This window comes from Neofelis nebulosa, chromosome 6 (genome assembly GCF_028018385.1).
Source record: "Neofelis nebulosa isolate mNeoNeb1 chromosome 6, mNeoNeb1.pri, whole genome shotgun sequence".
Classification (NCBI taxonomy): domain Eukaryota; kingdom Metazoa; phylum Chordata; class Mammalia; order Carnivora; family Felidae; genus Neofelis; species Neofelis nebulosa.
This window is the reverse complement of record NC_080787.1, coordinates 44,356,101-44,378,628: the sequence shown is the minus strand read 5'-3', so window position 1 is coordinate 44,378,628 and position 22,528 is coordinate 44,356,101. Positions and strand designations below refer to the sequence as shown.

Here is a 22,528-nt window from a genome sequence, read left to right as displayed (position 1 = left end):
GATGGCGCCCGCGGAGCAACTGCGCCACCAGCCCTGGCGACGGGCCAGGCCCAGCGCCATCTTAGCGCCTTCCAGCCGCAGCCCCCCCCCCCCCCCCTTCAAGATCCCGCATTCGGGGCGACTCGGGGGGCGCGAACCGCGTCGGGCCCGCGCGCTCTCGGCCAAAAACAGTGCCGCCACAGCCTCTCGTCTCTTCGGTCCGGCCGCGCGGGCCCGATAGAAAGTGCCTGGGTGGGCCTCGGGTCCTCGGCGCGGCGCGAGGGCTGGTCCGGCCCGGCCGCGGGTCCTCGGCGGAGCTCCGGAGCCAGGCGGCGAGGCGGCCGGGAAGAGCCAGTCCCGCCGGCGGGCGCGCGCAGGACCGGGCCCCGGCTGGGACCGGCGGCCGGCTCCGAGCTCTCGCCGCGGCCGCCCGCAGAAGCGGAGGGAAGAAGCAGCCAGGGTGAAAAAGGAACCCGGTCCCTGCCGCCGCCTCCCTCCCCACCCTCTCCCCTCCCCCTCCCGAGACGCGGGGTCCATTTTGCCGAGAAGAAAGAAAATGCGATTCACACCCAAGAGCTTCCGAGAGAGAAAAGAAATGAGGGGGGGAAAACCGAGGGGAGGAGATTGGAAAAGCTTATTTTTCTTCCTCGCCCGCCGTCACTCCTGGCCCTCCCTGCCCCCTGCTCGCGGCCTCGCCGCGCCGTCCTCCCCACGGCGAGCCCCGCTCCCTCCTTCCCGGCTCCCGGCGGCTCCGGGGGGCGGAAAACACACTCACACTCGCGCACACAACTAATTTTAAACCGGCTCAATCAATGAGTCATTAAAAGGCTTCCCTCCCCTCTCCTCCCCACCACCAACCGCCACGCCACCCCTCTTCCCAGGCTCTCTCCCTCTCCCCGCTCCAGAAATTTGCATCCGCGGAAAAGGAAAAAAAAAAAAAAAAAAAAGGCGCCGGGGCCCCCACCCCGCCGAGGCACCCCCAGCCCAGCCCCGCCGCCCCCTGCCCGCCCGCGCCCCCGCCCGAGACACTGAACTTGGTCTTCCCGGGGCCCGGGCGGCGCTGGGAAAGGCATAAACACTCGATTCCCCTTTTCTCCGTGTCCATTAAACATCCACCCACCACCACCATCACCCACCCACAAACCCACCCCCCCCAAAAAAAAACACAGCCTTAGCCAATAGCTCTCTGGGCTGAAACCTAATATCCTGGTTTTGGCAACTCGGTGTTTAATTTGCTCCTCTTTCTTTTCTGTCTGTCTGGAGATAGATCTCCAGCCCCCCCTCCCTCGCTTTCCCCCTCCCCGAAGGAAAGAGGCAGAGGAAGGAGGTTGTGTGTGTTTTTTTTTTCTCCTTGAAATTTTTATCACAAAATTATAATACACTCAAAGGGAAACTCACCGTCATGAAAAAGCAGTGCCTTGTCAACGGGGTTTCTGCGCCATCGCACCAGGGGCGGCGGCGGCGGCGGCGGCGGGCGCGGGGCGCGGGGCGCGGGCGCGGGAGCTCCCGGCCGAGCGGCGCCGGCCACACGCGCTCCGCTCTCTCTCTCGCTCACCCCCGCGCCGGGCGGCGGGCGCCCGCTCCCCGCGCCCGCCCGGCCTTCATGCTCTGCGCCCGGGCAAACCGCTCGCCTGCTCGTCTACCTCCAAACTTCGGTTCTCGCCTAGCAAAAAATGTGGAGATTAGGGGTTTTTTAATTAAAAAAAAATTTTTTTTTCCCAAAAATCAAGCTCCCAAGCTGTCAATTCCTGTTTCCTTTGGGATTCTTTTTAACTTCAGAAATGTATTGGTTTATTCAAGAAACAGGTTTATTTGGCTTTTTTTTTTTTTTTTTTAAGATCTACAAGATGCGTGCTATTCTTTGCAGGCGCCCTGCACACACACACACACACACACACACACACACACACACACACGCACACACCAGTTTTAGCTCGATGGGGGAGGAGGGCGCTGGGGGGTTAAAAAACAAAACCCACAATATTTGTCTAGAACTCTGATTAGAACCAGTAAATACTCTTTTTTTGCATATACCTTTTTTAAAACTAAAACAACACTTTTACTTAGTTATTTGGCAAATAACTGATTCATTCTAACTTTTAAATGTACTAGGCTTTCCTTTGCAACACCCTCTCTTCCCATTCAGGAATGCTGTGAAACCTTATCTGTGATATCTGTAAGTCAACATTAAAAAGAAACAAAACACAACACAACTCCAGCGGCCAAGATGAAGGCCAGGAGCTGATTAAGTCACTCTCAAAACATCCAATTCCTACTGCCTTCTCTTTATGTAGATATCCTTTATTACTACATTTGTGGAATTTTCATTAAATGATTCCCAGTCTTAAAAAGGGAGCTACCCACTCTTTTAACACTCTTTGGTGCAAGTATAATTACCACCCGTTTTTAATCTCAAATCTCAAACTGTTGAGACGTCTCCATAAACCATCTAGCCTTCAGAGCGTTTATGTAAATGTTAATTATGATAGTGTGGATTGGGAAGGGGTGCCTTTGTGTCTAGGTTAATTATATTTACTTTTCCTGTAAATGCCCACAAAAATACAGTGGGGGTCTCGTTCTCTTTTAAATAAACATCAAGGGCAGGTAAACGATGGATTGGACGAGAATGGTGATTTGGATTTTTAAAAACTCCATATGTAAGCCCCAGAAATGTTCCAAATTCTTTTAAGTTAGTTTGTAATACATAGAGCAGTGGGAGTCCTGCGGATAAACAGAATATTCAGACCCAGGTCCCCCAGATATTTGGTGAGTTTCAAATAACAATTATCTCTAGATTTAAATTAAGGGAAACTGTTTAGTTTCTATACCCCCTTAGGATTAAAAAACATAACACTAGTGCACCTCGCTTGCTTTTATAAGGATACTGTAACTAACCTATATTGCACAAGATAAAAATGTAAAGGTTGGCATACAATGTTGTCATATTCAAGATACAAAATCTTTTTAAAAAACAAACCACATCTTGCCCTAGTAACTGCTGTTCTGTCATTCACAATGTATGCTTTGTATTTGGACATGCCTTAAAAATATATTCAGTGATTTAGTATCACATAGTATCACCGAGGTGTTTTCTCAGAAAATGTGCTTCACATTCAGTCAGGGCCTTCCTGGAACAGTAGTCTTTGCATAAATTAGCATATTTCTCTACACTCGACAGTTGGACCAACCAGTTTTCTAATTGGCTTGGGAAATTTTTAAACATGTTTCAAAGTGCCCTTGGATTGGCTGGAATTTAATTATAATACCCATTTCGAAGAATTACATTTCAAAAGAGTTCATGGATTATTCATGGCAATTAGGGCCTACCAAGCAAGTTCTACAGCTGTTGCTCTACTGTTCCAATGAAATATTAATGGATTTCAGGAAGCTATTCCCCCGAGTCACCCAAAACCCCAAAGAAACACAACTTTGACTTTAAAAGATCGCCAAACAGAACTGAATTTATACACTTATAAAGAGTGTGGAGCATTGCAGGATTTTTAAAGAATGTCCAAAGTGTAAGAGCACCGACATTTCCTGGGAGCCTACTAAGTACCACCTACACACTTATATACATCATTGGCTAAACCTTCACACAAGCCTGTAGAGTAAGGTTTAATCGTCCTGGTTTTGCAGCTAAGGCTCCCAATGATTTCAGTAATTTGCCTGGGGTCATCAATCTCATAAGGGCTGGTGGGGGACCCCAAGTCAGGTTGATGCTAAAACTCCCCCCTCTTCAAGGCCTGAAAAAGGATCTTGGGAACAAACCCTCCTTCCTGTTTTAAACAGAGTTCAATACTGTGGCATAGGCAGAGGGGACAGCCCTCTAATTTGTGACAACATACTTTGAGAATGCCAGCTGTCAAATCTAATTTTAAATTTTGGGGTGTGTTGCAAAATCCCAGAACAGCAGTGGGGAGAATCTCAGATTCACCAGATCACCACCAAAATGGACATCGTTAAATAATACAACAAAATAAAAACTTTATTTTTTCCCATGTGATTAAAAAAAAAACATTTTAAAATAAGGGATATGCCTTTATACATAACATTTTAAACTGTGGTTTATATCAACAGGATTTTGGTATCCGAATGTACGATTTGGAAGCTTTTTAAGAGGAAAGTTCTTAGTGGCTTGACTATATACAAATCACTTTAATAGTGCTGCCTGCAAAGTATGTACAATTTAAATGGTCATTCCTGTGATTCCCATCTCTGTGTGTGATTTAGAAAGAAGGGCAAGTGGGCATAGGAAAAAAAAAAAGGAAGAAATTAAATTATAATTGAAATGTTCTAGCATGTGTTTGTGCCTCCAAATACACGTCATAAATAAAGGCTCCATGTCCACCATAATACAAGGTGAAATACATGTCGTCGTCGTTGTTGTTTGTCTTTTCTCTCCAAATGTTCCCCTTGGTTGGTGGGCCATTCTCAGAAGGGGAAGAGTGCAAATGCTGAGAGTAAGTAGCGATATGCATGACCAGATGTGTCCTGATCACAGAAATACCAAAATATATCAGATGAGTTAGTAAGTGCTCTATAAAGTGTTTGTGAAATAAAAATTTTTAAATGGTCAATGTGTATAAATAAGGCATATACCTTTATTTGTACCTCTAGAAGTACTTATACTCTGGGGCTTAAGTGCGTTGGCTCTGTACTCAGGCTGACCTGGGTTCAAATTCTACCTTTGTCACATCCGAGGTATGTGGCTCTGGGCAACTCACGTCACCATTCAGAGCCTCTACTTCCTCATCTATAAAATGGAACAATTATAATCATGTCTGAGAGTTATTTTAGGGATTCAGGAACTAGTGCATGCAAAATGTGTAGCATGGTAGCTGAAAGGTATGAGAGGTCACAATATTTAGCTAATACCATGTTGCCTTATTTTAATTATGTATCAGTGATTTATTTTAGTACGTACCATGTAATTTCCCAACGGCCGTCTCCTATGATTCAACCTAATCTCTCTCTCATGTTCCTTCCTAGACAGGGAGCTCCTCAAGGGCTTACTATTCTCTGAGGGCCTAGCAGAGTACTTTGTACGTAGTTAGCTCACAATCGGTACTTGTGGGATAAAAGAAAAACAGCCCAGTCTACAAGATGCATTAGAACACATGAAATCAATCTATAACTAGAGACCATATACATATCAAGGGAGTGCAGTAAGTCTCCTAGAACCACATAAAACCACTGCCCAATGGATCACAGGCAGAAGAAGCCAATGGTTCTTCCTCTCCCTCCTCCCACTCCCCACCACTCTCAAGAGTTAGAGCTCTATCACTGCCACTTTTTAGCCAAGTGATCTCTTTGCCTACTTTTCAAACTTCTCCTACCGTTCTTTCTTCATCTGTAACGTGAAGGTAACATACCTATATCTCAGGTTGGTGGAGGGACAGTTAACTGATGTCAGGTGTACAAACTCCTTGCTTTAGAACCGGATATGTAGTGGGGCTCCTGGGTGGCTCAGTGGTTAAGCATCCGGCTTGGCTCCTGATTTTGGCGTAGGTCATGATCTCGTGGTGCTTGAGATCGAGCCCCATGCCAGGCTCTGCACTGACAGAGCCTGTCTACCCCTTCCCTGCTCATGCATGTGCACGCACTGTCTCAAAATAAATAAACTTTGAAAAAGAACCTGATATATAGTAATATCCAATAATAGTTACCATTATTCTTGTGACTGTTAATACTATCATTAGAAGTAACGTGGAACTGTTTTCAAAGCAATCCCAAACAAGCAATTTATTGGATTACAACTGTTTTCAAAACCTTGCCTACATTATTTGATACATGAATATAAACACTTTAAATCATCTTTGTAGAGACTAAGGCTATTCTAGTCATGACATATTTCAAGCTGGTTATTTTCCTTGACAGATTTTAAAAAGTCTGAACTCCTACAAGCTTCTAGTACAAGGATAAGGAGTATAACAGAACTGTAAAAAAAAAAAAAAAAAAAAAAAAAAAGGCATTCAGCACTCCCACTGGCCTTGCTGTCTTACACATCTAGCCTGCTTCCCCACAGAGTATGTGAGGGGGAGGACAGTCATCAGGTTAAGGAGGACATCACACGTGGCTGGAAGGCATGGCTGGGATGTGTCAGTCACCAACTCCCCAGCCTCTCTGGTGCTCTGCCGGCACTCCTAACCTCTCCTAAACAGAGCATTCTTTCCCCACCACCAGGCCCAGGAGGATGGTGAACTAGAGAGGCAGTAGAAGAGGAGTCTCATAGGCTTTAAGTTGCTGCTTTAAAGCACCCTCAGTGGGGCACCTGGGTGGCGCAGTCAGGTCATGATCTCACAGTTCGTGAGTTCCAGCCCTGCGTCTGGCTCTGTGCTGACAGCTCAGAACCTGGAGCCTGCTTCGGATTCTGTGTCTCCCTTTCTCTCTGTCCCTCCCCCCCCCCCCCACCAAATATATAAGCGTTAAAAAAAATTAAAGCACCCTCAGAATCTGATGAGAAAGTCAGCCTCTAAGATAGAGGGAGTGTAGACACTGTAACCTCCACAAAGTATTTTGATCACTGAAGAGTCACATTCGTATTTGAGCGCAGCAAAGTTAATCAGGCATTTTTAGAGCCCACATGCAACACTCTGCAAACCATACAATTCTCTCTCGCCTAAATCTTTTAAATACTGCTTCCATTCTCCAGGTATTTTGATACCCTGAGCAAAGGTGTAAGTACTTTTACACCTGCAAATGTGTATACATCCCTCACTGTAAATCATACCGGTCAACCAGCAGTTGGGTGTGTATGTACCAGTCCCTTGTGAGTTAGATTAACCTGAGTCCGCTCTAAGACAATCAGAAGGTTGTTCAGAGACAGGCAATCAGAGCAAAGGACGGATACGCTCTGAAGGTTCACATGGGGCATGGTGAAAACTGAATTGTTCCTGCCCTGCCATGGGCACAAACCAAAACTCCAGTAATCCTCTCCCCTTCTGAATGTGGTCTCTCTAGTCTCTGTGTTCATAGACCAACCCCCTAGATATTTTAGGATTATTTACGATTCCTTCTCATTCTCTTACTTCCCTCAGCTCATGCAACCCACCTCCAAAATCTCCCTCAAATGCAGCCCTTCTTCTCCAACTGCCTTCACCTCACTTCAGGTCCTCATCTCTGTCTCGCTTGGCCTCCCCATGTTACTTCCTTCCATTCAACCTTCTATCTAAATTACTACAAAAATCACCTCTGCAAACCTAGCGCTGGTTTCGTCACACCCCCATCAGCACCTCACTGCCCAGGGAAGCGTATTAGAAATACAGATTCCCAAGGCCAAACCCATTACCAGAGACTTGGAATTTCTGGGGAGGGCTGGGGTGCCAACATTTATATTGTCAAGTGGTCCATTAGTTACTCCACCTGCCTCCCAGAAGCACCTGCAGCCTCTCATCTCCCAGGACCCTGCGGTGCAGTCACGGGGAACATCCTGCCCCGGAACAGACTTGCCCAGTGTGGGCGTATGCTTTTCCCTCTGTAAGGAATGCCCTTCCTCTTTGGGGGCACGTCCACCATTCTCCAAAGCCCAGCTCAAATGCCACCTCCTCTGGGGGTGCCTTCTTCCATCCCCTACAAGCAGTGGCTTTCAAACATCTGTGCCTGACACTCCGAAGAAATAGATCTCACATTACCATGCAATAAATATGTAACTAAAACAAAGGTTTTGGGGAAAAATATCTAAATTTACCATGGAGGATGCAACTTGATACACAGTGGATCCCTGAACCACAAGGGTTTGAAGAGCATGCACGGGTCTACCGATATGCAGATTGTTTTATTGTACAGCACCGTAAATGTGTTTTCTCTTCCTGATGAATCTCTTTTCTTCCTTCCTTCCTTCCTCTTTTCTTTCTTTCTTTCTTTCTTTCTTTCTTTCTTTCTTTCTTTCTTTCTTTCTTTCTTTCTTTCTTTCTTTCTTTCTTTCTTTCTTTCCTCTTTCCTTCCTTCCTTCCTTCCTTCCTTCCTTCCTCCCTCCCTCCCTCCCTCCCTCCCTCCCTTCCTTTCTTCCTTTTATTTTTAAGTGGGGCTTGACCTAACAACCCTGAGATCAGATCAAGAGTCACATGCTCTACAGACTGAGCCAGCTGGGTGCCCCTCTTTCATATGAATTTTTTTTTAATTTGTTATTATTATTATTTTTTAGACAGAGAATGTGAGCAGAGGAGAGAGAGAGAGAGAGAGGAATCTTTAAAAAAATTTTTTTTAATGTTTGTTTATTTTTGAGAGAGAAAGACAGAGCATGAGCAGGGGAGGAGCAGAGAGAGGGAGACACAGGATCCAGAGCAGGCTCCAGGCTCTGAGCTGTCAACACAAGCCTGACGGAGGCTTGAACCTACAAACTGTGAGATCATGACCCGAGCTGAAGTTGGACGCTCAACCGACTGAGCCACACAGGTACCCACTTTTTTTTTTAAGTTTATTTTATTTTGATAGAGTCAGAGTTAGCGGGGGACGGGCAGAGGGAGGAGGGGGCGGAGGATCCCAAGCAGGCTCAGGGCAAAGACAGCACAGAGTTGGATGCAGGGCTCGAACCTGAGAACTGCCAGATCATGACCCGATCCAAAGTTCGACACTTAACCGACTGAGCCACCCCGGCACCCCCCTTGTAGATTTCTTTATAAGATTTTCTTTTCTCTAGCTTACTTTACTGTCAGAATACAGCACGGTAAGGGGCCCCTGGGTGGCTATCAGTTAAGTGGCCCACTTCTGCTCAGGTCACGATCTCACTGGTTCATGAGTTCGAGCCCTATATCGGGGTCTCTGATGTCTGCACAGAGCCCTCTTTGGATCCTCGGTCTCTCTCTCTCTCTCTCCCCTCACCCCCACCCCCCACTTGCTCTCTCTCAAAAATAAACATTAAAAAAAAAAACACCTTAAAAGAATACAGCATGTAATACATATAACATACCAAGTATGTGTTAATTGGCCATTTATGTTATCAACAAGGCTTCCCATCAACAGTATGCTGTTAGTGGCTATGTTTTGGGGGGAATCAGAAATTATGCATGGATTTTCGACTACACATTGAAGGGTGTGGGGGAATTGGTGCCCCTAACCCCTATGTTGTCAACTGTATTTCAGTCTAGTCTCTTTTAGAAATGTTATTAGCTACCAGGGCGCCTGGGTGGCTCGGTCGGTTAAGCCTCCAACTTCAGCTCAGGACATGATCTCACAGTTCGTGGGTGCGAGCCCCGCATTGGGCTCTGTGCTGACAGCTCAGAGCCCGGAGCCTGCTTCAGATTCTGTGTCACTCACTCTCTCTGCTCCCACCCCCCCCCCCCCCACCCCGGCCCACTCTCTCTCTCTCTCTCCTAAAGATGAATAAACATTAAAAAAAATTTTTTTAAATACATAGAAATGCTATTAGCTACCTTGTAAATGGATTTCATGATCTACTAATAGAGGTGACCCTCATTTGAAAAATATTGCTGGGAGTAAATGACTCCCTTCTCTCTGCATGCAATACATACCTCTATTATTCTACTTCTCATACTCTACAGTAATAATCTGTTTACAGTCTGTCTTCACCCCTCACTTCCCTCCCCCAAAGATGCACACACCATAACCAAGTCAACATATCCTTGGGCAGTTACAGCCATTGGCAAATGCAGAAATGAGAATACTGGAGAAGGAATAATTTAATTGCTTTTGCTTATGTCTTTTTTTTTTTTTTTTTTCTGGTTATGGCTCACAGAATGGTCTATCAGCAGCTCCCAAGAGGCTGGACCTAGGCATCTTACTGGCATCAACCCTTAAGTCAAAAGAAAACAGCCACTGTGTTTCAGTAGAATTTAACCAAGGTGTAGATTCTTTTCCCCCTCAAAAAAATAAAAACCACGTAAAGGCAAAACCAACCAGAAAATATTTTGTCAGGTTGCTACCCTGCCAAGATAGTGTAAATGTGGGCAAACAAATCTCTTTCTTAGATACTTAGAAGAAAATATTCAAAAACCTCAAAACCCTCCTTCCATACCACTTCAGAAAGGAAACCCTCCCCACCCCACCCCCGCCCCCACCCCGCAGGGCGGGTGCAGATAGAGAGATCTTTCTATCTGTGCTGCCTGAAGCTCCATTTCTCACCAGGCTGTCCCTATCAATACAAACAAATGAAAAAAGCATATATTAAAAAAAAAGAAAGAAAGAGACCTGAGCAGCTAAAATGAACCGCGGCAATGAATCCCAGCGGCAAGTTCCGGTGCGACTTGTACCTGAGATGGACGCGCGGGCGAGACTGTGGCCCGCAGGGGGAGGGATCCTGTTTCTGCAAGCACGCGGCTCCATCAACAGGAAACCCACGTGCGCGACACCCTCCACCTGCACATCGCTCATTTGCAACATCATCATTTGTGTGATGCTAATTTGCTCCATGTCTTTCTACCTAAACATACTTTGGAGAGACTCCATGAAAATACATGGTAGACTCCGGGGCTGGCCCTAGAGCCGGACGGATAGTTACCAAGTGAAATGCTCTAGGGGCCAGAGGAGGGAGCAGGCAATTGTATCCAAGAAGAGAGGGGAAGAGGAGACACTTTCAAGCCTGGTTTTAAAGGATGAATAAGAGCTCTCTAAATAGGAGAGAACTCCAGGGAGAGGAACTTTATGCTGGGGGGCTTTGTAGCTCCCGGCAGGGAGTCTGGACACTTTTTAGCCTGTTGCTTTCCACACTGCAGGTCACAATTCAGTAGGTTGTAAAATTCATGAGATTGTGACTCGCTTTCAGAAAAAAATGAAACAGCCTGGAATCGAAAATACCTGAATATATCACAGGTAGCGAGGTAAACTTTTTTGTGAAATTTGTTTTCATTATAAATGCATCTATTATATGTGTTGGTTTGTGATAAAAAATAAATACGAGGGGCGCCTCGGTGGCGCAGTCGGTTAAGCGTCCGACTTCAGCCAGGTCACGATCTCGCGGTCCGTGAGTTCGAGCCCCGCGTCAGGCTCTGGGCTGATGGCTGGAGCCTGGAGCCTGTTTCCGATTCTGTGTCTTCCTCTCTCTCTGACCCTCCCCCGTTCATGCTCTGTCTCTCTCTGTCCCAAAAATAAATTAAAAATGTTGAAAAAAAAATTAAAAAAAAAAAAATACGACATGAGAGTACAATGTACAGCATAGGAATATAGTTAATAATATGTAATAACTTTCTACGAGGACAGATGGTAGCTAGATTTACCCTGGTGATCGCTTCATAATGTATATAAATGGTGAATCACTGTGTTGTGCACCTGAAACTAATATAATACCATATGTCAACTACACTTCAATTAAAAATATATACAGTAAAACCTTGGGTTGCGAGTATCCTGTTCTGCGAGTGTTCCGCAAGACGAGCAAACATTTCTAATAAGTTTTAACTTGATAAATGAGCGAGGTCTTGCAAATACGATTAGTACGTGACGGCGAACATCACATGATCACAACTGAGCCAATGGTTCTTGAAATTCACGTTGATATACGAGTGCTTTGGATTACAAAGCATGTTTCCAGAATGAATTGTGCTCACGAACCAAGGTTTTACTGTGTATATTTCTTCTTGTGGCGATGATTAAAATTTCTCATTATTATTATTTTTATTGCAGTATAGTTGACACAGTGTTACATTAATTTTAGGTGCACAACACAGTGATTTAACAACCGTGTATGTTATGCTATGCTCACCACAAGCGTAGCTCCTACCTCACCATACAATGCTCTTATGGTGACCATTGACTGTATTCCCTATGCTGTGTCCTTCATCCCTGTGACTTATTCTTTCTATAACTAGAAGCCAGTATCTCCCACTCTTCTTCACCCATTTTGCCCATCCCTCCGTCCCCTTCCCCTCTGGCAACCCCCAGTTTGTTCTCTGTATTTATGGTTGTGTTTCTGTTTTTTGTTTCTTCATTTGTTTTGTTTTTTAGATTCCACTCATAAGTGAAATCATATGGTATTTTGTCTTCCTACAGAAAAAAAAAAAGTATTTGTTACTGTGGTGGTGATTAAAATCGAAAACAAAAACAAAACCTGTTTAGGCAAAAAGGGGACCCACTTGAGGATGCTTTCAATAAGAGGCTGATATGAACAGATTTGAATTTTATGAGGATAAGTATGCTGGCAGTGTGAAAGATGACTGGACAGCGGGGAGAGCTCAGGGAACACATGGTGGTCTGTTTTTCTAAGGCTTCCCCACACTAGACAGAGAGCCCCTCATGGATAGAAACTCTGTGTCACACAGCTCTGAATTCTTAGCACCTGGCACACAAGTAGATACTGAATAAGTGTCTGTTGACTGAGTGTGGTAACTAATCTTCAAGATGTCCCCAGGTAGACTCACCTCTTAGTATTCTCACCTTTATGCACCCCGCCCACCTTGTACCACGGTGACCAACAGAATAGGGCAGAAGTGATTGTTTACCACTTCTGAGGTGAGAATATAAAGGCAGCAGGTTCTATCTGAGGTGCTCTCTCTGGATCACACATTCTGGGGGAAGCCAGCTGCCATGTCCTAAGGACACTCAGTCTATGGAGAGACCCACATGGCCAGGAACTGGGGTCTCTAGCCAACAGTCAGTGAGGCACCAAGGCTTTCTGCCTATTGTGTAGGTAGATCGTCTCCCAGCCCGCACTTCATGTTACTGCAACCCCAGAGACCAGCTTGACTACAACCTCATGAGAGACCCTGAGGCAGAAACTCCCAGCTAAATGGTTCCCGGGGGTTCACTGGGATATAATAAATGCTTGTTGTTTTAAACTGCTAAATTCTGGGGGGGTCCTGGCTGACTCAGTTGGCAGAGCATGTGACTCTTGATTGTGGGGTTGAGTTTGAGCCCCATATTGGGTGTACAGATTCCTTAAAAAATTTTTTTTAAATTGCTAAATTTTGAGGTATTTTGTTATACAGCAATAGACAACTAATACACAGAGTCATTCATAAAGTCTGGCAGAGCTGAACACTAATACCAGAAATACTAGAGTTATCCATTATTTACCATCATTTTGTTTTTTGTCAAAGAATCTATCACATCACATCTTCAGCCTAACTAGATTGGGGAAAGACCCAGGACCAAACCTGGACCAATCGGATCCTCTCTGCTTGTATTAATACTTGGGACACAGAAACTGACTCAGCTGTGGGGAACAGACTACATGGCTGGAAAGACTAAGGGTCAAGGCCACCATTTTGGAGCAATTGTAATGGGGCCCATGCAAGGGGATGGGAATAGGAAGGTCGGTGTGTCAGGGAGAAGAAGAGATTCTCACTGGGTGTGGAGGGAGGGAAGAGGGCTGGAGAAAGTGCCTGATGATATTCTTTCTTCATTTTTTTAAATGTTTATTTATTTTGAGAGAGAGAGAGAGAGAGAGAGAGAGAGAGAGAGAGAGAGAGAGTGTGTGTGTGCGTGCAAGCTGGGGAGGAGCAGAGAGAGAGAATCCCAAGCAGGTTCCGTGTTGTTATCACAGAGCCTGATGTGGGGCTCCATCTCATGAACCATGAGATTGTGACCTGAGCCGAAAAGAAGAGTCAGATGCTTAAACGACTGAGCCCCCCAGGCACCCCTGCCTGATGATATTCTAAGCCCCACGAGACCTGGTTGCCTTTCTAGCATTTGGGTTAGAAGACTTTCCTTCCTTATAATTATTCCTCATTTTCCTTGCGCGCCTATGAGTGAGTTTCCTTTTTTGCAACCAAAAGATCCTGGTGGCTACCCACCATCCTCTCTGCAGTGCTGGCCAGGAGAGCAGTGCCTCCGGCTGCAGCGGGCCAAGTATCTCTCCAGAGAAGAGTAACAACCCGCTGGAGACTGAGCTTTATTATTATTACTATACAAGAACTGCTATAGATTGAGTGAAAGGTCATTGCAGACCATCCAGCTCCTTTTGCCTTACCTCCATTTTCACCAAGTCATCCTTTGATTATTAATGTACTTCAATTTTAAAAGGTGTGTTCTGGCCAGCTGACCTAACCGCTCCAGTGCCTGGGTAGGCTCGCGCCCATTATAAATTCACAGGTTGGCTGTGGAGTACAAATCATTCTTGAGTACCCTCCACTGCATTTCCACTGGCCGCGGTCAAGCCCTGTCACTCACCCAACGAACCATTGCAGTGGCCTCTGGCAGGTAATCTCCCCTGCTCCAATCCATTCTCATCAACTTCTCTTCCTAAAACACAAAGTGGATGCCTCGCTCCCTGCTCAAAACCTCCGAAGGGGCCCCAGTGACTTTGGGATGATGAAGGTGGGCTTCGGCCCATCATCCACCACATCCCTCTACCTTCCCTCCGACTACTCTCCACTCTTGCCACGTGGTGTTACTCCAAGCTCCTCAAATACTGCCGGTGCCTCTCCGGCTCTGCTCATGTTCTTGCCATGGCCCGGCACCCTTCCGTCTTTCTTTTGTACTTCCATGGAACTTCCTCTCTCCTTTGTAACACACACTGCAGTTGGCTTGACTTATAATTAGTTGTCCTCATGTCCATCCCTTGGTCATGAGCCTCAAGGAGGCAAGGACTATGCTTTGGTCAATTAAGAAAAAAAAAATTTTTAATGTTTATTTACATTTGAGAGGAGACAGAGCATGAGCTGGGGAGAGGCAGAGAGAGAGAGGGAGACACAGAACCCGAAGCAGGCTCCAGGCTCCGAGCTGTCAGCACAGAGCCCGATGCGGGGCTCAAACCCACTAGCTGTGAGATCATGACCTGGGCCAAAGTTAGACGCTTAATGGACTGAGCAGCTCAGCCGCCCCCTGTTTTGTTCATTTTTATACACACCCTCATCCCAGGGCCAACTATAGCATCTTGCGTCAATATATTATAGGAACATTTACTAAGTGTTTGCTGTTATTGGGGCGCCTGGGTGGCTCAGTCCATCAAGAGTTAAGGGTCGGTTAAGGTCCCACTTCGGATCCTGTCTCCCTCGCTCCCTGCCCCTCCCTTACTAGTGCTCATGCTCTCTCTCTCTCTCTCTCTCTCTCAAAAAACATTTAAAATGAAAAAATAATGTCCTGTGTTACTGTATCAAGGTGCCTGGCTGGCGATGGAGGCAGGAGGCACTCAACACATGGCCACAGGTGGTTGGGGCGGTAGGGACAAGTTCTCCCTGGACCTAATCAATTTAGGCGAGGCGCCCACTCAGCCTCTGGATATGCAGAGCTGAGAAAGCAGACTCCTGGTGACATCTAAGGTACAGCATGACTGAATCTCAGCCCAACTTTTTTTTTTTTTTTTAAATTTTTTTTAATGTTTTTTTTTCTTTTTTTTTTTTTTTAACGTTTATTTATTTTTGAGACAGAGAGAGACAGAGCATGAACGGGGGAGGGGCAGAGAGAGAGGGAGACACAGAATCGGAAGCAGGCTCCAGGCTCTGAGCCATCAGCCCAGAGCCCGACGCGGGGCTTGAACTCACGGACCGTGAGATCGTGACCTGAGCTGAAGTCGGATGCTTAACCGACTGAGCCACCCAGGCGCCCCAGATTTTTTTTTTAATGTTTTTATTTTTGAGACAGAGAGAGACAGAGCATGAGCAGGGGAGGAGCAGAGAGAGAGGGGGAGACACAGACTGGGAAGCAGGCTCTAGGCTCTGAGCTGTCAGCACAGAGCCCGACACGGGGCTCGAACTCACAAACCTTGAGATTGTGACCTGAGCCGAAGTCGGACGCTTAACCGACTGAGCCACCCAGGCCGCCCCCCCCCCTTTTTTTTAATAAAAAAGGAGGCACAATTTCTCATATCCTGATAAACCAACATGCTTCTCTCCTCTTCCTCTCTTTCCCCCTGCCTACATTCCAACTGTGACTCACAGGCACATTACGGAATGCCAGCTTCAGGTCAACCAATACTGGAGAATGGGCAGTTACCCGGTTTATGTGTTTTCGAGGAAGGGCACGTGAGTCAAGCCAGGAGTGACTTTATTGCAATGCTCTCAAAAGAGTCAGCATATGGGGCGCCTGGGTGGCGCAGTCGGTTAGGCGTCCGACTTCAGCCAGGTCACGATCTCGCGGTCCGTGAGTTCGAGCCCCGCGTCAGGCTCTGGGCTGACGGCTGGGAGCCTGGAGCCTGTTTCCGATTCTGTGTCTCCCTCTCTCTCTGCCCCTCCCCCGTTCATGCTCTGTCTCTCTCTGTCCCAAAAATAAATAAAAAACATTAGGGGCGCCTGGGTGGCGCAGTCGGTTAGGCGTCCGACTTCAGCCAGGTCACGATCTCGCGGTCCGTGAGTTCGAGCCCCGCGTCAGGCTCTGGGCTGATGGCTCGGAGCCTGGAGCCTGTTTCCGATTCTGTGTCTCCCTCTCTCTCTGCCCCTCCCCCGTTCATGCTCTGTCTCTCTCTGTCCCAAAAAATAAATAAAAAATGTTGAAAAAAAAAAAAAAAAAAAAGAGTCAGCATCTACATGTGAAGGTCCTGATTTGTCCACTGACGATCCCTGTCCTGTCCCCAACTGCTCCTCTCCCCTCCGGAGTGGCAGGAAGGCCTCAACTCTCAGCCAACCCGAGACAGGGAACACAGAATCCTAAAGAGCGTAACGACTTCAGGTACTATCCGAGAGCTTTACACACTCGTTCCCAAAGCAATCGATCCAGAAGCGCCGGCCAGTAAGCAGAAACCAAACAAAACCTATACACAAAACATACAATCTCTCCTCTTTTTAAACAAACATGAAAATTTCCACACACGAAGTTTCTATCTTTTAGAGGCTATACAGGAAATGAATACTGACTGGCTTAACCCCCCAGGTTCTAAAGAGGCAGGAAAGCATATGGCACAGCTTCCTCCCGAGACCTGGGGGGAATGACCAGCTTGTAGAACACAAGGATACCTGCAGCAGCTGTGGCTTTCTGGGCACCCACACCTTTGTCAAGAAGCTATCTTTCTTGACATGTCTTCACATCACAAGCTTCTCCTTTCACTTCATGGTCATTGTTCAGATGGAAACACCCCTTATTACCTGAAGGGAGTTATGCTCTTAAAAACAAAGACTAGGGGCGCCTGGGTGGCGCAGTCGGTTAAGCGTCCGACTTCAGCCAGGTCACGATCTCGCGGTCCGTGAGTTCGAGCCCCGCGTCGGGCTCTGGGCTGATGGCTCGGAGCCTGGAGCCTGTTTCCGATTCTGTGTCTCCCTCTCTCTCTGCCCCTCCCCCGTTCATGCTCTGTCTCTCTCTGTCCCAAAAATAAATAAAAAACGTTTAAAAAAAAAAAAAAAACAACAAAGACTAGAGGGGCGCCTGGGTGGCTCAGTGAGTTAAGCATCTGACTTCAGCTCACATCATGATCTCACAGTTTGTGGGTTCAAGCCCCGTGTCGGGCTCTGTGTGGACAGCTCAGAGCCTGGAGCCTGCTTCGGATTCTGTGTCTCCCTCTATCTCTGCCCCTCCCCTGCTCACATTCTGTCTCTCTCTCTCTCTCTCTCAAAAATAAATAAACATTAAAAAATCTTTTTTAAAATAATAAAACAATAGAAAAAATGGAGATGAAGGGCAGGGGGCGGGGCTCACTCATGAGTGAAATCACTATCTCCCTACCCATAGGCCTCCTAGGATGTACTCAGATTCGTGCCTCAGCAAATTTCGAGTTACTACATGGCAGGGACCCCTGGGTTCCCTTCCAGAGAGTAGAATTCACAACTGTTAGAGCCACAAAACCTCTCGCTGTAGCCTGTTACATATGCACATTCCTAAACTTTATATGCCATTGGTCCCTCATCCAAATCTTTCACTTTTTATGAGCAAACCTTCAGTATTTTTACAAATGAAAGGAGGAGAAAAGTATGTGCAGCACAAACAGGCCCCACTTGACAAGATGTTCCGCAGGAAATTAGCTCAGCACCCATATTTCCTTATTGCCATCACTTGATAATGACACAAAAAAAATGTCCCTTCATCCTTGCCAATGAATGCTTTTGAACACCATAATGTCAAGGCGTCATTCACAAAACCATTTTTTTCAAACTTTTTTGACTATAACCTATAAAAAGAAATACATTTTATCTGGCAAGTCATGTATATGTATACATAAAACATATATACATAATATAAACCCGTTTATGCAACACAATGCATTCTGACATCTTCTGTTTCTTTTCCCTTTTTAAAGATTTTATTGGGGCGCCTGGGTGGCGCAGTCGGTTAAGCGTCCGACTTCAGCCAGGTCACGATCTCGCGGTCCGTGAGTTCGAGCCCCGCGTCAGGCTCTGGGCTGATGGCTCAGAGCCTGGAGCCTGTTTCCGATTCTGTGTCTCCCTCTCTCTCTGCCCCTCCCCCGTTCATGCTCTGTCTCTCTCTGTCCCAAAAAAAAATAAAAAAAATTAAAAAAAAAAAAAATAAATAAAGATTTTATTAAAAACGTTTTTTAAGTTTATTTATTCTGAGAGACAGAGAAAGCATGGGGGAAGGGGGGGGGAGAGAGAGAGAGAGAGAGAGAGAGAGAGAGAGAGAGAGAGAGAGAATCCCAACCAGGCTCTGTGCTTCCCAGCACAGAGACTGATGCGGGGCTCAATCCTGTAAACTGTGAGATCATGACCTGAGCCGAAATCAAGAGTTGGAGGCTTAACCAACTGAGCCACCCAGGTGCCCCTAAAGATTTTATTTTTAAGTAATCTCTACACCCAATGTGGGGCTCAAACTGATAACCCTGAGACCAAGAGTTGCATGGTCTACTGACTGAGTCAGCTAGGCAGCCTTCTTTTGCCATTTTTTTAACAATGCAGACCGCCATCCACTAAATGGATTTCACGACCTTATTGGGTTGGAACTTATGTCTTTATATAGTAGTTTGTAGCATTTCCCAGCAAAGTGGCATTTTACAGCAAATCATTAAGTCCTACTTAAGACCTTAAAAGTTCTAGGCAGAAGAGTTTTAGAGGAGTAATTTTTTTGTTTCTTATTTAACTTTCGACTGCCAGGATACTTTAAAAGCATTTGATCTTAGGGGCGCCTGGGTGGCGCAGTCGGTTAAGCGTCCGACTTCAACCAGGTCACGATCTCGCGGTCCGTGAGTTCGAGCCCCGCGTCAGGCTCTGGGCTGATGGCTCGGAGCCTGGAGCCTGTTTCCGATTCTGTGTCTCCCTCTCTCTCTGCCCCTCCCCCGTTCATGCTCTGTCTCTCTCTGTCCCAAAAATAAATAAAAAAAAAAAAAAAAAAAAAAAAAAAAGCATTTGATCTTAATAAATGAGCGTTGCAACAAAAGCCTTTAAATTATCTCAAAACCTTGTGGGTCACTATTCCCTTCACACTGAAGAAGAAAGAAACGGAAGTAGAAAAGCTACCCCCACCACCTCCGCCCCCCTCAATCTGTATTAAAAACTCAGATCTGTTTGGGAGTTAAAATTCAGCAATATCTTCTAAAAGAATCTTAAAACTGAGGGGCCTGGGTGGCTCAGTTGGTTAAGTATTGGACTCTTGATAGTGGCTCTGGTCATGATCTCAAGGTTCCTGAGATAGAGCCCTGTGTCAGGTCTGTGCTGACAGTATGAAGCCTGCTTGAGATTCTCTCTCTCTCTCTCTCTCTCTCTCTCTCTCTCTCTCTCTCTCTCTGCCCCTCCGTGAGTGCACACACTCTCTCTCTCAAAATAAAGAAGTAAGCAAAACAACAACAACAAAATGAATCTTAAAGTTGCTGTTGCTTCAAATTATTACCCTCCTGGCAAGGTTACCATGGAGATCAAAAATACAAGGGAAGTACCTGATGGCTCCTCCCTATCATTCAGGTTCCTGGGTTATCCTCTCTTGGATATGTCTCATCTCTGCATGACCAGGAGGCTCATTCACTTGCTGAGCACCTGCCCTGCTGGGCATTAGAGGAACAGAGTCCCTCAAGGAGTTTACTGGCTCCATCAATGAAAATAAATGTCATTAAAAACTAGGGTTCTATGCAAACTGGTGCAGCCACTCTGGGAAACAGTATGGAGATTCCTCAAAAAGTTAAAAATAGAACTACCCTACAATCCAGCAATCACACTGCTAGATATTTACCGTAAGAGCACAAAAATACGAATTCAAAGGGATATATGCACCCTGACGTTTATAGCAGCATTATTCACAATAGCCAAATTATGGAAACAGCCCAAGTTGCCATTGACTGATGAATGGATGAAGAAGATGAGGTATATGTACAATGGAATATGTATGATTCAGCCGTAAAAAGAATGAAATCTTGGCATTTGCAGTGACATGGATGGAGCCAGAGAGTGCAATGCTGAGTCAGTTAGAAAGAGACAAATACCGTATCATTTCACTCATATGCGGAAATTCAGAAACAAACGAATGAGTAAAGGGACAAAAAAAGAAGAGAGAGCGGCAAACCAAGAAACAGACCCTTCACGGCAGAGAACAAACTGATGGTTACCAGAGGGGGGGTGGGCAGGGGGATGGGTAAAGTAAGTGATGGGGATTAAAGCGTGCACTTGTTGTGATGAGCACCAGGTGTGGTACGAAGGGTTGAATCACTATATTGTACACCTGAAACGAATGTTACACTGTATGTTAACTAACTGGAATTTAAATAAAAACATTATAGGGGCGCCTGGGTGGCTCAGTCGGTTAAGCGGCCGACTTCAGCTCAGGTCACGATCTCGCGCTCCGTGAGCTCGAGCCCCGCGTCGGGCTCTGGGCTGAGGGCTCAGAGCCTGGAGCCTGCTTCAGGTTCTGTGTCTCCTTCTCTCTCTGCTCCTCCCCCGTTCATGCTCTGTCTCTCTCTGTCTCAAAAATAAATAAAAAACGTTAAAAAAAAATTAAAAAAAAAATCACCGTGTATCCTTATTTTTTCCTTAAACTATAAGCTAGCTTTGTGTCCTGGGTTTAAAGGGTCCAGCAGACCTTGTCCTGCTCCCTCTTTCTAGATTTCTCTGGTTTTCTTTTGCAGCACTATTTGCATGCAAAATCTGCCTAAACATGCCCCAGAATTGCAGAAAGGCTGGACATTAAAGGGCCCTTTCTGAGAAGGTCACATGCACATAGCACATTCTGGTCCCACCGCTTGTCTAGAGGGCTGGGAAGTAGGTGCTAAGGATCAAAGGTCAGCAACCGGAAGGCAGAAAGGAACCTGGCAATTGTCGGGGGCCTACTACAGGCCTGGCCCAATACTTGGTACTTTTCCCACACATTATTTTATTGCCTCATTTCACATCACGACCATCCTGGGAGAAACAGATCTTTCTTTCCCCCCACTTTACCGTTGGGGGAAATTGAGCTCAGAGAGGTTACGTACCATGCTCGACGTCACACAGCTAGTAATCAGAACTTAAAGTTGGATCTGTCTACTTTTTACCATCACCCCACTTTACTGAGAGGAAGAGACATAAGAGAAAGAACAGATGCAGGGAAGCTTTAAAAGATTGACATGCCTTTGCCACAAAAGGAATTCGAAATTATATTAAAAAGACAATTTTTTCCCCAAATTTTTATTTCAATTTCAGTTAGTTAACATATAGTGTAATATTGGTTTCAGGAGTAGAATTTAGTGATTCATCATTTACACAGAACACTCAATGCTCATCACAACAAGTACCCTCCTTTTTTCTTTTTTTTCTTTTTTTTCAGTTTATTTATTTTGAGAAAGAGACAGAGCATGAGTGGGGGAGGGATAGAGAGAGAGAGAGGGAGAGAGAGAATCCCAAGCAGGCTCCACACCGTCAGCACGGAGCCTGATGCCAGGCTGGAAGTCACAAACTGTGAGATCATGACATGAGCTGAAATCAGGAGTCGGATGCTTAACCGACTGAGCCACCCCAGCGCCCCAACAAGTGCCCTTCTTAATACCCATCCTGCATTTATTAAAAGACAATTTAGATAGCTCATTATATGTCTCTCTATTTTATAGTCAACAGTTTTGGTGCTTCTAACTCAGCCTCTTTACTGATCAGCTCAGCAAATACCCTCTTTTGCCCCTGGACTCTGTCTGTCTGTCCCTTACCCTAGAAATGAGAACCAGAAGCCCCTGAACCACTTCTAATCACAGTCCTAGGAGAACTCCTGTTTCTGACCCAGCTCTTTAGCCATTAACTCATCTATCTGACATCTATTTGTCATGCACTTCCTGTGTTCTGGGCACTCTGCTACGCAGACAGCATGGAATAAAACACTTCTGTGCTTGGAGAAGCCCAAGCTGTAGAATACATATCTGTAAATAGATACTGACTTTACAACCTGATAAACATTCATCCAGAGCCAATGGAAGGAATAATCCTGATAGGCTTCCTGGAAGAGGTGTGTAAAATAGGTCTCGTAGGAGGCAAGTGCTGTCAAATAGAGATTAAGCATAGGATCACAGGCAGCAGGACAAGAAAGCAAGCAGCAGGTCGCAAACGGACGTACCAGCTCTTTCCAAACATGATCTTCCCGGTTCACTGTCTCTTGTACTAGGATCACCATGGACCCAGCTCCTCAAGCCAGTACCTTCCACAATTCTCTGCCCTCCTTTATCCCTCACTTCCAGTGAGTCAGAGTCCTGTGTAGTCTCTTACATCTCTCACACATTACCCCTTCCTTCTCTGTCCTCATCCATCACTATAGTCCCGTATCTCTACTTCTCCTGGGCTCCTGCAACAGCCTCCAAACTCATACTGTTACTTTTGCTCCAAGTGAATCTATT

General features: G+C 45.9%; 1 protein-coding gene across 3 annotated transcripts in view; it reads right to left on the bottom strand.

The window, feature by feature from the left end:
- The window catches only part of BICRAL (BICRA like chromatin remodeling complex associated protein), a 112,116-nt gene that overhangs the window by 80,493 nt on the left and 9,095 nt on the right, over positions 1-22,528 (bottom strand). For all 3 annotated transcript variants that reach the window (XM_058733983.1, XM_058733982.1, XM_058733986.1), the window contains one exon: positions 1,378-1,642. The gene's annotated coding sequence lies outside the window, so the exon portion shown is untranslated. Of the gene's footprint in view, positions 1-1,377; positions 1,643-22,528 lie in introns of those variants that run through there.